We start from the raw sequence: 5,670 nt of genomic DNA on the forward strand, positions 1-5,670 counted from the left end.
CCTTCCTCATAGCTCTAAGCTTGTGAGCATTTGGGTGTTGCATTTTCTTACTTCTGCCACCTGTGGCAAGGGAGACAAAGAGTCACACAGACTAGCAGACACTCCAAAACTCATTTACTTTTGTTTTAAAGAAAGAAAATATTGGAAGAACTGTGCAAAAGCTAAAAAAAAAATGTCATCCTTCCAATTCAATCTTTTATTTTCAGATGGTGTGGCACACATTCAAGGATGGATAAAGAAGGGATAAGGAGATGCTCTGTGATGAATAAAGGCATCAAATCAGTTCACAAACACAGAAACTGGATCCTTTTCAAAAAAGTCAGGTGCACAGTGAGTGGAAGCTGTTCCAAGTCCCATGCTCATACAGCAGCCAACAGATGTTGTACATCCATGTCTGAGCAGCCAGCTGTCTTCCCATCAGTATTAAGTGTTCAGTTGATATTAAAGGGACAGACAGAATTAAATCTGAGCACTCAGAAACACAAGCAGCTTTTTTGAAGCTTGCTATGTATACGAATTATTATATTTTTGCTTCTTTTTTTTCCTCAAACAAAAGCATTAATGAACACTTTAAAAATTAGAAGAATGATTAGAAGAGTGGCCATGGACACATAAACAGCTCAATAATAATATATTAATATTCTCCAGCAATAAACGCAGGAAACATTTGAAAATAACATCATAAAATTTCAAAATATTAGTATAAAAATACAGGAAAGAGAGAGAAATGGCTGCTAAAGATCTTTGAATACAGTCCTATTTATGTCTTCCCTATCCTGGGTTTTGTGACCTGTTTTGTAAAGAAGTTTCAGATTTTCAGACTGTGTCTGACAGCTCAAAAAATACCACCACTCTTACATAACAGAGAGAGACAGAGATTATCTGCTATAATATATGTCATAGATCAAACAATATCTACTATGTCAGTAGATATCTGACTCCACTCTGACCTGGGTGGAAAAGCCAGATGTTTGTGCTGCTTTTCCTTTCCTGGACATGTTTTCTACCCAAGGAAGGTCTAGATACCTGAGAAAGGAGTGGGCAGTGATGTCTTCTGTCAGTTCCCCTCATATGGGAAATCAATGGCTATTAATATAGGATTTTCCCTCTAGTGGCCTGAACCATGGTTTTGATATCGAGGTCAAGAAAAACAATTGAAGTTGTACATTAAAGAGCTTACAATATCTTTGCAAATATAAGTACATACTTATTTTTAATAAATTAAATGAACCATTCTCAATTTATTCACCCTGAACTGAATCAGTAGATTGACTTTTAGATTATTAGGCTAAATTTTAGATGACAAGAGTTAGGTGAAGAGAACTTCAGCATTTAAATTTTTGCTTCAAAACTTCTTTCATTTTATATTAAGGGGGACAAAATGCCAAGACATGGTGAGTGGCTCTGATGGCAGAGAAGCTCTGGGGGTAACATGTTGTAGCACAAAAGGTGTTGAGGGGTTGGAGGGAAAATTCAGGACATTTAAGAGGTTTCTGTATCACACAAATAATCTGACGTGAACTGGGCATAAATTGGGTTTATTTGGATACCAGTGTCTCAGTCAGATGTCACAGTTTTTCTCTAGCAAGCTGTTTGTGAATAATACAGATAAGTTTCTGGTGCTGAGTTCCACATCCTATACATTCTTTATTCTCCCATTTGTCCTGGTAACAAAAACATGATGTGTGAACATATGTTTTACTGCTGGTCATTAGGTGAAAAAATATAGAGAAATTCAGAGAAATATATTTAGAGAAAATAATGTAGAGACCATTACTTTTCAGTACAAAGTTTCCAAAATATTTGACAATGCAAATTCCTAACCCCTCCTAACTTCCTAAACTTCTCCTTTGTATTTACCTTACCTTGCATTCCTTGAAATCACCTGTGGAGAGCCAGATGAGCAAAAACCTAGAAATAGAGAGGGTTCCTTTCCTTCTTCTATAGCCAGCAGCTTAGGGACTTGCTGAGTTAAACCTTACCGCATCATGTAAGAGCTCCTGCCTTCTATTTGTTTCTTTCAGGTCTTTTCCATCAGTTTGTCTTTGAACTCCACACATTTATTCTCTGCTCTTTTTTCTGGCTCATCAAATACATCCTTGTCTTCATTTTCAAGAACTTCTGTAGCATGTTTGTACTGTGTTGTTATCCCCCACTCTCCATAAAGATGCTGATTCCAGCCAATAACTGGTCATGTCTTATGTTTCTCAGTGCATCCCTTTGGCACTTCCTCCTTCAGCCATCACATTATGAGTGAAGTGTGCCACAAGCACTTATGGAGTGAATGCCTTGTGCTTTTCAAAGCTTTCCAGCAAGAATCTTGAAACTCTTATGCTGCAGATATGCTGGAAATGCTGTCCTCCTCATGCTGACCATTAATGACTTCTCAGTTCTCTCTATTTTCCTCTCTGTTTGTACCCACTCAAGTGTTGTCTCAGGTTATAATTCTGATGAACAATCAGAAGAATTGTGCTGCCAATAATGATTACAAAGGGTATTGGAGAGAAGAAATATTTTGTGGAGTAGTACAGTGATAAGTATGGGTTACAAAAGATGAAACACTTCTCTTCTTCAAGATCTCTTAAAATTAAGAAAAGGAAGCAGATTCATAGCACTGCAGCTTGTCAGGCTGCTCTGTGTTTGCATGAACAGTGAGCGATACATCAGTCACTTTGCTCACCTCAAAAATGTAAGAGGCTCAGAAGTCCAGGTCCAGAAAATTCTGCAGGAACCTAATAATAACTTATATAAAAGTAACTGCATTCAAGTATTCAAGATGATCCCTCAGTCCCTAAAATCCAGCACTGACAGCTACTGTTTTTGTGGAGAAACGTTTCTGAGGCACGCTGCCAAGGGACAGTGAGAGTCTTTGAGAAGCACATTTTTGCCCACAGCAGATGGAAGTAGCAGCCTTTAGTTACAAACAAAAGCCAAACAACAGCAAGAAAGGGCAAGACCGTGTAAAAACAGTGGCATAGACAAAGCTGGTGATGTTTTCAAGGCAGATGTGTACTACAAATACCTTGTGAAGGGAATGTGCAATGAGCAGTGAGGGACCAAGGATTTTGATTCATTAAGTACAAGCCAGTTACTTATATATCCTCCTATATTAACTGATGGTATCCATTCTTAATATACTCTGTTAAGTATTTGTGTGTTCACACATTTTATGTTCAACAGTATGAACATACTGTATTCCCAGAAATGTTCAGTACTCTTGTTCTATGGTAAAAATTCATTGGTAGTTGAATTCTTGTAATTCTTGTGCAATATACCAAAAAGATTTGTAACCTTGTAAGTAAACTGTACAAAGAGATAAAAATAAGCCCTGATCATGTCATTGTGGGTGTGTTGTGCTCTTCCTTTTTTTTTTCTTTTTTTTAACCTTTTGAGTAGAGGGTAAGCTAAAAGAGAAATACATAATGAACGTGCCCTTTCTTTTGCAAACAAGTGAGCTATAGATGTTAGTGCTACAAAATTTTGTTTTAGCCTTCCCTATATGTTCCATATATAATCCACGTGTATACAGTGCCATGTCTTAGCAGTTGATAGTGTTTACTGCAGAGATATCCAGCCACTCTTAGCAAAGCACCCTGAGCCCTACAGCTCCTGTCCATAGCCCCACAGATGAGACTATGGCCATGATAGTAAGAAGGCCTGGCAGAGAGGCTGTGAACAGACTCTTTGGCTGCCCAGGAGCACTTGAGGCCATGTTTACATCCTTCTTGTGTCTATCATGTATAATGAGCAAGTATACAAGGAGGTTTTGGGAAATTCGAGGAGGTTTGCCCCAAAGGATGCACTACCCTCAGCTGTTCCAACCATCTGGTGTGTTTCTGGCTGGGCAAACACAGTCATAGTTTCCCCCTGCCAACAGAGTTACCAGAGAGATGTGTGTGATTATTCTGTCTTTGGGGAACCCTGGGCATCTTGGGATGTACAAAATAGACTTGTCAAAGTTTAAGAAGTATCTTAGCAGCAGCATGACTGGGTCTTTGACAGACTGGCCTGGTAGGTGTCTAATTTAGGATGAGCTCGGTAGCTCTCCAGGCCCCAGTAACTCTCAGGATGTGATCTCCATTGCTTGAAATGGAACGTGAGATATGTGGCTTACAGGCAGTCCCCTACATTTAATACCTAAATTTAGATGTCTACAATCTGGAGCTGAATTACACTCCATATTTCCCATTACAGCTCAGGACCTGGCAAAAATAGTCAGAAGCATTTTCTGAAACTCTTTGACATCCTTTATTCCCATTTTTTCCCACTACTCTGAAACAGTCCTCTCACTCCTCCACAATTAGGTCAACTTTGTTGTCTGTCACTCTGACCTCCAGTTCTGAGCCTTTTTACTCACACTGAATGGTCTAAAAGTCACTTTTACAAAAAGACATGAGACTTTGAAAGCCCAGAAAAAGCAAAAATTTTATCTCCAGACCCCCCACATATTAAATGTTCATAGGTTAATGGACCAATAGGTGTCCTTTTTTGATCCTGAAAGAGTAGTTAAGAATAAACTTACAACTGAACAAGACTGGGAAGCCTAATGCCCTCAAGCAACATGATAATGGATTTTGGCTCAACAGGGCAAAAAGCAGGGAGGAGAAGAGCACACTGACAGGGCATGTCTGAGCAGGAAAAATTCAGAAACATACAACATAAAATCTAATAACCCCAAGCATCAGTTAAACCTGACAAACAGGTCTTAATACTACTCAGTAATATTTTTTTCTTGAAATAATGTGATGCTTTTGAAAAGTAACTGAGTCACTTTTGTAATCCCAATGATCTCTAACAGGCCAGAAGCTTCAATAAACTTCGACCAAGAGGAAGGGAAGTCAGTCCCCCTCTATGAAAGGAAAGACCTGAGGTTTCAGCCTTGACCTACAGGTATCGGTAGAACAGTTAAGCACAAACCTGCAGCACTTCTTTTTCTCAGGTGAATTTGATAAAAGTGCTTTTGAACCTGATAAACATGGGGTGGATTAAGACTGTGTCTGCACAGATGCAAATGAATCACATTTTATCTCAAAAGAAGGCATTCAGTTTGCTGATTTTCCTAACCAGCTAACTCCTGTCTGCTCTAAAGCATTACAAAACAGCTCTTACAGGAAAAAAAAAACAAGAGTGATTAATTTTCAATTCCCAATGCTTTTCCTCCCCATTACACAGTTTCCTTGTACAGAGACAGTTGTGAATGCCTGAGCAAAAGGGATAGTCTGATGAATCCTTTTTAGGACGTTACAGCCTTAAAATGTGCCACTCCAGTTGCCAGAATAGAGGCAGGACCAGTTACTAGATGCCTCAGGGAGGTGACTTTTTGTCTATGCAAGGGGAATCTCTGCTTCTTGTGACAGATGAACTGATAAGTGGCTGGATGGGGACTGCAAGTGACAGCAACGGAAGGTGGATGCTTGCCATGCCAATATATCTCAGAGACCAAATGGAGCTTTTACTGTGCAAAATGTATATTTTATTACTCCCTATGAAGGGATCAAATAAGTTCAGAAATAATCTGGTTTCCATATAATGGGAGAAAATCTTCATGGCCACTCAGAAGGCAGTGTCTTAAAAAGCTTTTTTACAGCACACAACTCACCAGCTGACTGAAGGCATGTTACAGATTTGGTCCCCTGATGTTACCAGTTGCAGGAACTGCTCACCTGTGAC

This window comes from Passer domesticus, chromosome 2 (assembly GCF_036417665.1).
Source record: "Passer domesticus isolate bPasDom1 chromosome 2, bPasDom1.hap1, whole genome shotgun sequence".
Taxonomy (NCBI): domain Eukaryota; kingdom Metazoa; phylum Chordata; class Aves; order Passeriformes; family Passeridae; genus Passer; species Passer domesticus.